The sequence below is a fragment of the Rutilus rutilus genome (assembly GCF_951802725.1).
Source record: "Rutilus rutilus genome assembly, chromosome: 12".
Classification (NCBI taxonomy): Eukaryota; Metazoa; Chordata; class Actinopteri; order Cypriniformes; family Leuciscidae; genus Rutilus; species Rutilus rutilus.
This window is the reverse complement of record NC_140217.1, coordinates 34819366-34830798: the sequence shown is the minus strand read 5'-3', so window position 1 is coordinate 34830798 and position 11433 is coordinate 34819366. Positions and strand designations below refer to the sequence as shown.

Here is an 11433-nt window from a genome sequence, read left to right as displayed (position 1 = left end):
ATCCCAAAACGTAAAAACTGTAATCATTTACTCATTCTCCTGTTGTTTCAATTCAGTACGACTTTCTTCTGTGGAACACAAATTAAGATATCTTTTAGAATAAACGGAAACTTTTCTTTCAATGAAAGTAGGCTAGATGGAGAGCACGGACTACTGTGGTTTAGAAATGAAGATTTAAGGCCTGTTCACATCAAGAACGATAACTATAAAGAAAACTAAAATGAAAGCTCAACCAAAAATTACAATTCGGTCATTAATAACTCATCCTCATGTTGTTCTAAATGCGTAAGACTTTCGGTCATCTTCCGAACACAAATGAAGATCTTTTTGATGAAATCTGTGTTTTCTGTTCCTCTATTGACAGCTACGCAACTACCACTTTGACGCTTCAAAAAGTTCATAAAGAGTTCGTAAAACTAATCCATATGAATTGAGCGGTTTAGTCCAAATTTTCTGAAGAGACTTGATCGCTTTATATGAAGAACAGAGTTAAATGTTAGATGCTAAATGATTTTTTATTTTGGACATCTTTGAATGTTACCTCAGTATGTGGCATAACATTATTAGAGGAAATATAGCAGGGGATGTGAGAGCATACATCAGCCTTCTGCATTTCTGCTTATGAAAATAAAGAGACTATAATGGATTTCATGCATTACAGCCCATAGGCATTCATTCACCATGGGAACTCCTGAAGAGAGTGAGGTTAGCCACGATTAGCTGTCTTACCCCGAGGCATAGGAAAATGTGTGATGTGAAGCACAGATTGTGAGTTTGTAAGCACTGTTACCAAAATATTTACAGTTACAGTGCAATGTGGAGGCCAGAACCCCAGAGAAATACTCTCAGTCTGTGTGATTACACTGTTAAAAAAAAAAGAAAACGAATTTTAACTGTAAAAAACTGTAAAAAAGCAACGGAAAATACATGTTAATTGCTTAACAGTATGTACCCTTACTTTATACAGTGAAATTCTGAAATAGCTCTCACAGGACATTTTATGTAATTTTACAGTAAAATACTGTTAAATGTACGGATTTTGGAAGTACACACAAAAATAAAAAAAAAATAAAACGTACGGTTGCATTTACCGTACCTTTCCGTAAAAAAGAAACTAAAATTTACGGTAAAAAACTGGGAGCTGTGGTTGCCAGTACTTTACCGTAAAAAATACGGTAGAAATATTTATGTTTTACGGCATTGAGCTAAAATTTACGGTAAAAAACTGGCAGCTTGTTGCAAGCTATTTACCATAAAAAATATGGTAGTAATATTTTTGGTTTTACGGCAGTGATCTAAAGATTGCGGTAAAAAACTGGCAGCTGTAGTTGCCAGTACTTTACCATTGAAAATACAGTAGAAATATTTTAGTTTTTACACTACTGAACTAAAGTTTACGGTAAAAAACTGGCAGCTGGTTGCAAGTGCTTTACTGTTAAAATACGGTAGTAATATTTGAGGTTTTATGGCATTGAACTTAAGTTTATGGTAAAAAAAAAAACAACTACAAAAACGACTTGTTTGTTTGAATTATGTTTTAAAGCCTGTTCACTTGTGATTAGTAAACTCACATCTCCTTTGTTCATTTGTATAATTGTTCAATTTGTGTTGATTGACCACTGTCACTAATTGTATTCTCTTTCATTGTATGAAGAAATGTTTAATACTAATATATTTCACGTTTTTGAGTATAATAGCTCTGTGACTCTTCCGCATGCGAGCCTGCAGTGACAAACAGATAATCTGAAGAACTTTAAAATCACATAGTGTACAAAAAAGGTTTTGAACTACTGAGTGATTTAGACCAACACAGACATCAAGATTCAGCGTATGAATCTCAACAACGGTGACAATCAACAAAATAATCAGATAAAACTCTGAACATCACAAAACAAGCTACTAAAAAGTTGCAACAAAAACAACAGCAAAAATAAAAGCAGATAATAATAATAAAAGAAACTACTAAGCAAATTCAGCATAATTTATTCATGCTGGGAGATATTGATGCGCTTTGATTGATAGCTCCCATCATGCACTGCACTTTTATCATCACCGTTGTTGAGAGTCAAATGCTGAATCTTGATGTCTGTGTGTGTCTGAGAGACACAGTAATTCAAATCTTTATTGTGCACAATGTTTTAAAAATTCTTCAGATTAGCCCAACACTGATGGATCACATGCTATAAAATCATAGAGCTACTACATCCAATAATGTAAATTTAATGAACCATATAATCAAAGGTAAGACTCTATATGAGGCCACTACATGATGATTATATCATCATCAATTACAGATACTTAACCAACATCACCTGATTCATTTTCTCTCTGATCTTCTTGCCATAACCAACGTGTCTTATAAACACAGAGTTACGGCAGCCAGAGAAAATCAAGGGTCAAGAGCCCAACTAAAGAAAACACTGATCACCATCATCAAATGAAACAATAAATCATCAACATCTAAACCTCTGTTAATTCTCAAACAGAACTGTAGATGTATGACAGAAATAAAGTATATCTGGTTAGTAATAAGTGAAGCTGGTAATGCTGTTTGTGGAGTTGTTTAATCCTCTGATGAGATCTTGAGAGATTTAATGTTTTTTTTTTTATCTTCAATTGATCTAAGACTGTGGCTGAAGTCAGTTGTAGTTCTTGTGTTTCTGCTCATGTCTTCTCTTTTTCTGTTCTTGTTGTTTCTCTAAATTGACATTCCCAGAATTCCCTGCGTGACACTTCACATTTGATGTTATTTCATTTAAAAAAGTATGTTTCTTCATAGTTTTTGTTATCAGTGATGTACATTTGGGGTTTATATTACATCATACATTGTTTAATGAATGTGTATGGCATTATTTGGAGCCTTGTGTGTCACCATGATGGAGTTTTTTATTTGTGTGTATGACACTGTGCACCTTCTTTATATTAATAGGTGCTCAGTTTGTGGAAAACTAATGGTGGTAAACTTTGAATCATCATGTGATTTTCTTTTTTACCACCTATGTTATTATGATGGTTATCGGTATATTACAGAGGTATAAAGCAGATTTTAATACTTTAGTGAAATTGAATGATAAAGTTTATTGGTTAATGAAACTTAAGAGTTGTCCCGTAAAAACTAAAAGGTTACTTCTGTATTTTTTATGGTAAAGTACTGGGAACCACAGCTGATGTTTTTTTACCACACATTTAAGTCCTGCTGATGTTTTTTTTTTGCAGTAAATTTAGGTCCAAAGTAAGGTTGCTACCATATTTTTTATGGTAAAATACTGGCAACCAAGCTGACATTTTTTTAGCGTAAATTTCACAGGATTTTTTTACATAGTTTTTGTTTTGTTTTTTTGCCCTTAAATTTAAGTCCCGTAAAACATAAAAGGTTGCCACCATATTTTTTACGGTAAAATACTGGCAATCACAGCTTTTTTTTTTTTTTACCGTAAATTTCACCGTTTTTTTTTTTTTTTTTTTTTTTTTTTTTACAGTGTAGAGGTTACACAGGGCCTATTTAATGCACATTGGTCCTATTGTGAATAATTCATCAGTGCATGATATTCAAGAGGATAACATTTTTTTCTTTCTAATCTTTCAAAGTGTAATAACTTGCTCCACCTTTTTGTAAAAACGATTTTTCTTTTTGTCACCATTCACTCTTATTTTTCAACCTCTCTCCTCCACCAACCTAGCTTTTTAACGCCCATTTTTGACAATCCAATAAATTCTGGTTGGATAAAATATATATATTGGCCAGCCCTAGTAAATTAAGTAAATGTAGCAACTACTTACTCATTATGCTTGCTGATTACTCGCATGTACCTTCAACGAGGGCTGATGGAAATAATTTGTTAATACAAAATTAAAGATACATATCAGCTTTACCTTGCATAAATTAGTCCTTCCGAATGAGAGGAAATCTTGGGATATTCATGGACATTCTGTAGCAATTCACTACTCTCTAGTTCACATCCAAGGCACCATGTACTTCGACTGCCTTAATGGCACTTCCATAGGAAACGTAACAACAAGGAAATTGCTGTTAAGAGTTGTCTAAGAGTCTTGTATTAGCCCAAATGGAGAAAATGTCAGAGGAACATTGCTTGCTTTGAGAGTGATTGTTATAGAACCGGCAGCTCGATTCAGTTGCTTATCTGCACCGTTGCAGTTATAACTCAGGGACACTGCAGCAATTATAGTGCTAGTGTGGTGTAAGCAAAAGTGTATTATGTAGGTCTACTTGTGCTTTAGATTCTTGTGAATATGACTTTGCTGAACTTGTGCAGAACAGATCTGCAAGGGTAGGCTACGAGTATGATATAACTGCTCTGTGGTGAAATGTGAAAAACTGAAGAATGAATTCATCAATATTGAATGTTCTAAGGACCTAATTGGTGAAGCTGTAATGATCAGGCAGGGACGGGTCGACACGCCTGGTCTGTCATTCCACTGACGCACTATGAAAGACAGATGTTCTCCTTCACAGAATATAGTCGGAACTATACTCTCCTGTGACACATTGTAATAACTACAGTAAGGTGATCCTCAATGTTGTCAGAATGTGTGTGTGTGTACATCTCTCTCACTCTCTCTCTCTCACTCTCTCTCTCACACACTCTCTCTCTCTCTCTCTCTCTCTCTCTCTCTCTCTCTCAACACACACACACACACACACACACACACACACACACACACACACACACACACACACACACACACACACACACACACACACACACACACACACACACACACACACAATGGGTCAGAGAAAGGTACAAAGCAAAAACTCCAGTGTTAAATTAACTCTCCTGGGAGTTTATTTGACTCCACACTCAAGAGTGTTAAATTAACACTGAATCAGTGTTAAAGTTAATGAGATAATTAAGTGATTAATTGAGTGATGATTGACCATTATTGAAGACACCTGATTTTAACAAGCAGAATCACCAAAAGAGAAAAATCACAATTGTAAGTCACCATTATGGTGGTCAGTGTTTGCTTTAGTTGGGCTCTTGACCCTTACATTTTTAACTTTAGATTTAGTTTGGTGGCTGTAACTGAGTTACAACAGCCAGATGAATAAAGAGAAAAGGTGATCTGGTGGTGTTGGTTATGTTTTAACATAATCATAATTTGACCTGAATCACTAAACTCATTTAGAGCATAATCTCTAATTTAGATGTATATTGTTGATTACAGCATCACAGTGATTCTTCAGCATAAGATCCAGAATTTTCAATATAATCCAAAGGATTTCTTAAAAGTTGTTCTGATAAAAAAATAAAAAATCTTTCTTTTAGGCACACACAGGCATCAAGAATCAGTGTATGAATCTCAACAATGGTGAAAAACCGCAATGCATGATGGGAGCCATGAATAAGTTTTGATTGGTGGCACCCAGAATGCACTGCAACATGCTTTATTATTGTCACCATTGTTGAGATTCACAGGCTGATTATTGATGTTAGTGTGTCTAAATAAAATATTTTTTCTAAGTCTTTTGATCAGAACAACTTTTAAAAAATATTTTGGATTACATTGAAATTGCTGAAAATCATATGCTGTAGAATCACAGGGCTGCTGTAATCAACAAGGTAAACCTAACTCTCTAAATGAGTTTTGTGATTCAGGTCAAATTATGATTATGTTAGACCATAATCAACACGACCTGATCACCTTTTCTCTTTGTTCATCTGGCAGTTATAACTCAGTTACAACACCCAAACTAAATCTAAAGTTAATTGTTTACGGGTCAAGAGCCCAACGAAAGCAAACACTGATCATCATAATGGTGACTTAAAATAGATTTTCTGCTTTGGTGATTTTGCTTGTTAACATCAGGTGTCTTCAATAATGGTCAATCATCACTCAATAAATCACTTAATTAGCTAATTAATTTAACACTGCTTCAGAGTGTTCATTTAACACTCACATTTTAACACTTTAACACTCTTGAGTGTGGAGCCAAATTTAACACTGGAGTTTTTGCTGTGTAGAAAATGGTCATGATATATTAGTCTATATTTTTCATGCAAAAATAGGAAAGAATAGACCTCAGGAAAGAATAATTAAGTGATCAAAATAAAACATATATTATGATTCATAGCATATATTATGATTATGATACTGTATAATCTCAGCAATGTTATGTGATAACTCATTTAGTTTGTTTCTATACGACCTGGGGAGGTACTATTTGTGTATTTTTATTTATTTTTAGATGTGGTCCACACCATCTGTTGTGCCGAAATTATATGACTAACACACTACACTGTGGACATCATGACTAGAGGCATTACGACAAACCCATAGTATACATTTTGGAGAAAGTATCTAAATCTAATTTTCCTGTGCTGTTTGGAAACTGGTGTTCTGTGGGGCATAAACATACAATTATTGTTGACTGTTTATCATTGAGCGCTATGTTATTACGAGAAGCTTGGGCAGTCAAAGCGGAGATTGGTGGCAGAATTTTAAGATAAAACTCACAGGTTAGAAGCTATGCAGCTATTGACTGTTCTTCAAGAATAATGCTACATTACAGATTTAAATACTCATTGTGAAATGTTTTCATTGATTAGGGCAAAGAGTAAACAGTTGTCTTACTACGAGCAATGTTTGCTGCACAGGATGATGGGAAAGTAGCTAAAAATCAGTATGTTATGATTTATTAGGCCATTGTTTTTAATGTCACAGTAGTTACCCAATGAATGTGAGACTGAATTTATTTCATTACTGAGCTGCCAACAATCTAAAAGTTTTTAAATGATTATTGATGATGATCTGCTGTATGGCTAAGGCTAGTACACACTTTCTAGCTGTTATCTAACTGATGCACCCTTTTCAAGGGTTATACGTATAACAAATAACAGTAGAAAACCAATTTACTTTGGAGCTGCTCACATTATCAGCCTGCCAGCTCACTTTAAGTTATTTAATGGAGTTATTTCCTACAGCCACCAACCTGCACTTTGTTCTTTTTTTTTGTGTCGTCTGTTTAATGGTGCAGAAGTAGTTAATTAAAGTTTACACTTTTGCAGTAGACAGTGTTCAGAGAAAATGTACTTGATGCTATGCCAGTTTGCTCAAGGAGTTTACATTTTCCTCTAGGATGTAAGTGATCGATTTTTTGTAGTTCAATATTATTAGCAATGTTAGGCTTTTTTTTGCGTCAGACTGATGTCACTAAATTGCATGATGATTATTGTCCTAGAAAGTAATTTGTGCTCCAATAATATAAAAGATTTAGACATACATATAGTATGTGTGTGTTGGAGGAAGAAATAGCTGGAACTGATTTACATGAACCAATCTGGCCTAGCCTCATCCTCCCTTTCTCTGTGGGCACCATTCCTTTTATTTATCCCCTCCTCGTGGACCTGGTGATGTATAGGTTAACATAATATTAGCAAGGGGCATTTAAATGTCAGTTAATAATTGTAGTCCACAATGAGCTCTGCTAAGTGTGAATTATTCCCTCTGAAGGGTCCTCACTATGATCCATCTTATAGCTGTATATATCTTTCTGTGCTGCCTGTCAAATATGCGCCCTAAATCCAAGGCTTATTTAAATGTCACAAAAAATTTAAGACCACTGAACAATGTCTCGTCTGGATATTTCTTTTATTTTTACTTGCAGCATGTTGAAAAACAAAATATCTTTAAAATAATCTTTTCTATTCTGTTTTTTTTTTTTTTCATTCCATCCTTGTGCTGCTTTATCTTCAGGACTTTGTTTTGCAGTTGGTGCATTGAGTACAGTTTAAAATAGATGTTATAGAAATGGAAAGAATATCTTTTAAGTTTTAAGGAAGGACCTTAACATGAGAGGCCTTATTACTCATACACACTGATGAGCCAAAACATTATGACCAGTCAGAGGTGAAGCGAATATTGTCGATCATCTCCTAACAAGGCCACATATTAAGGTCTGGTAGATTAGATGGCAAGCAAACAATCAGTTCTTGTAATCAATGTGTTGGTTTCAGTATAAAAGGTTCAGGAATAAAGATCTGAGTGACTTTGACAAGGGCTGGATTGTTATGGCAAGGCGACTGGGTCAGAGTATCTCTGAAACGGCAAGGCTTGTGGGTTGCTCCCGGTCATCAGGGGTCCGAATTTAACAACAGTGGTCCGAGGACGAGCAAAACACAAACCAGCGACAGGGCGCCCAATGCTCATCGATGCACAAGGGCAATGAAATCCCAGGTCGGAGCAAACAGAAGTTGAATGCCGGCTCACCTCGCAACCTACAGGACCTGGAGGATCTGCTGCTAACCTCTTTGTACCAGATACCACAGCAGGTCAGTGCTGTTTTGGCAGCACGTGGAGGAACAACACCACATTTTCTTACTATATTAGTAAAGCAATGATCCAAAAGCACTAGATATGGACTAAAACTGGATGTAGTGCCAGTGAGTCTGGCAGCACTGCAATTTGCCACCTTGAGGAGTTTATCTGTAACACGCTGGCCAATGTTCCTACAGTGGCTTGGCAGCTTGGCTTCTGAGCAGTAAAGCTTCTTGGCTAGACACCAAAGAGACATGGGCTCTGTCCGACAGGGACAAAACACTGCTGCAGGACTGTACTAAATATATCTCTGTTTGTGATACTTTAGTGCCGGTGGTTTTTTAGCATACTTAGGAGGAATAATAGAAGCTTGTTGGTGACAAAGGTGGTTATTTTTTATATATACAAAAAAAAAAACACATGTTTATATTGCATATCTATATATATAAAACGTATTTTTTGTAAATACATATTTATATACACATTTATATTGTATTTGCAAATTTCAAATATACTACATATTGTTTTTTTTGTTTTTTTGTTTTCAGGTGATAAAAGGACACAAGATATTTTGTGTTTTTGGTATGTGGAAATGGCAGTAAAAGATGAATGTTGACCATAAGTAAGCATTTCTCTCCACTAGGTTGTGCTAGTGTACCATTTAAAAATTACACTTATCTCGGAGATTTCCCAAAACGCCAATAAGCTCTGAATTTTGGACAGTTTAAAACTTAATTGGAGAATTACCATTAACTGTGTCTTAGCTTTACTCACATTCAATTATAGCTGAATGAGACAAGAGGTAATGCCAAATGTCCTCAGTAAAACATTTATACAAATCCACAGAATTAAATGCAGATGCAAGAAGCAATAAAGGGACTAGAATGAATAAGACAAATATTTAATAAGCAATTAGGTATATATCTGAATTCTTTTTTTCTTGACACACCAGAAAACAATAGTCCATATCAAGCTCATTTCTAAAAGAAGGGTCTGCAACTCATTCTTTATGTCCACTGATGTAAGTTTGACTGTTATAAATTACTTTGCATGAGTTTCAATGAATACATTTAAATAAAAAATTATCTGCGGATAAACTGATACATTGTACTGTTAACCTAAAATGTCAGTCTGCCTTTATAAACAACACGAGCAGCAAATTAACAATAGAAAGATATCAGTATATTATGCACTCTACATTAATGATTTTATAATCACAAGCCCCTTTGGGGAAATGGTTTGGAAGACACTGACATTGAAGGAATTATGTGAATAAATTAGAATTAAGAATTCACAATGAAATATCCTGGGAGAATGCTAAAATGCAACACTAAATCACCATCCAAAAGTAGTTGTTGCCTGCCTTTTATTCAAGCCCAGATTTGTACTGACGTGCTTTGAGACTAAATGTGTCCTTAAAAAAAAACAGCAACACATAAATGGGCATATTTTAAAAAAGTATCCTTCGGGACATTCTGTATTTTTAGTTCCTCTTTTGCTCACTGCACTGTGGTTATCAATGCCCTGAATCTTTATGCTTTATATTTTACATCTTGCATGTGCAAGAAGATGTACAATTGTCTCCAGGACATTTACACTGGGGTTTAAAAGCGTATTCAACTAATTTCCTTTCCAGAGTGAAAAATACAGTAGTACAAACCTTAAAAATAAGTAAGGAAACAATCCTAATGAGATCAAACAAGACTTCTTTAAAATGATCCTTCTAGATAATCTGAAATAATGTTATCCCCTCAACATGGTTGCTTATTCAGTATTTGATTTTTTAGAGCCTTTTTATTTACAGTAAAAATGGTAAAAAAAAAAGCAGCGTACCATATTTTTACTGTAAAAAGATACAGTGACAATATTTACAGGAGACATTTTGGTGATTGTATATTTTACAGTTCTGTATATTAAATTATACAATTTTAATAAACCAACCTATATTTTAGCAATTAAAATCTATTTGTTGTCCTTCAGGGAATTCATTTATCCATAAAGTATAGAGTGGTTCATACATTTTAATAACTTTTTAGTCCTTTTTTTTTAAACTTAAAAATACTGTAAGATATTTGTATTGTATTGTAGTGTGTGTGTGTGTGTGTGTGTGTGTGTGTGTGTGATCAAATGGAGTGGGCTGTGTGGGCGTTGAACACACTGCTTCGACTGAAGAGCACTGCCTACATCTCAGCACGGCTCTGCTCTCTAGTTATGCTCAGTGCAGTAGGCTACTATCTCTTCAGGTATGAGCTTCTAACACAAGACGCACAATATTTGCCTCTATTGAATGAATGAACACGGAGACTTGGAGAAATGGAAAGTACTTCGGCTCCGAGAGCGTTTCAGCACCACTTTCACTGGACAGCGCAACAGCTTTTCCCACTTGGTATCGTGCTTTGGGAGATTTGCGTGTGATTTCCATACGTGGGGAATGGAGTTTGTCGAATTGGGGGCCATCGTTCAGCAAACGATTAACGAGATACCCTAAAATCTGCAGTCGACTGTGTTTAGGTGATCACACTGGAGGTGTTTGGCAACAGCGGCAGCAGATAGAAGAAGGTGAGTGCATGGAAATGGGTCAACTTTGAACATCGCTCACGGATTCTTTGCAGGAAAAGCATCGCTCGATTCGTTTCGTCGATGTTGATTTGTTGATATCAATAGCGACATTTGCTGGTTTACACATAATAATAGCGCAGGCACGATGTTTGTGAGACGTTTGGCTTCAGCCTATATTTTGACCAGTAGTGCGGTACTTTGGCAAATCTGACTTTCCTGTGATCATCTGATTTCTTTTTTTCTTTTTTCTCGTTGCTCTGTGAAAATAGCAGTGTGAAGTTGTGCCCATCACTTTGTTCTAAACAACAGGTTTTTCTTTTGTGCATCAACGCCTCTTAGATTGAATGCATATCACTGATTCATATGCTAATCACCTGTCAGGATTTAATGTTTTTATTAAGGTTTACTGGATAGGTGGGCTTCACTGCAATGAGAATATTTTAACGGAGAATAGGCTAATACTTAATTCTGTCTGACATATTGAATCTCTTGGTCACTTGCAGCTACAGAAATTAGATAGAAGAAGATGGGTCAATGACATTAGGATGAACAAGATAAGGAGGAGATCTTTTAAAAATGCAATTTAAGGCGAAC

At 35.3% G+C, this 11433-nt stretch overlaps 1 protein-coding gene across 2 annotated transcripts in view; it reads left to right on the top strand.

Moving 5' to 3' along the window:
- Positions 1–10458: 10458 nt before the first annotated feature.
- grm4 (glutamate receptor, metabotropic 4) overlaps positions 10459–11433 on the top strand; it is a 163813-nt gene continuing 162838 nt past the window's right edge. The window contains exon 1 of one of the 2 annotated variants that reach the window (XM_084426032.1): positions 10459–10839. The gene's annotated coding sequence lies outside the window, so the exon portion shown is untranslated. The remainder of the gene's footprint in view (positions 10840–11433) is intronic. The other variant, XM_084426031.1, reaches the window with a different exon arrangement.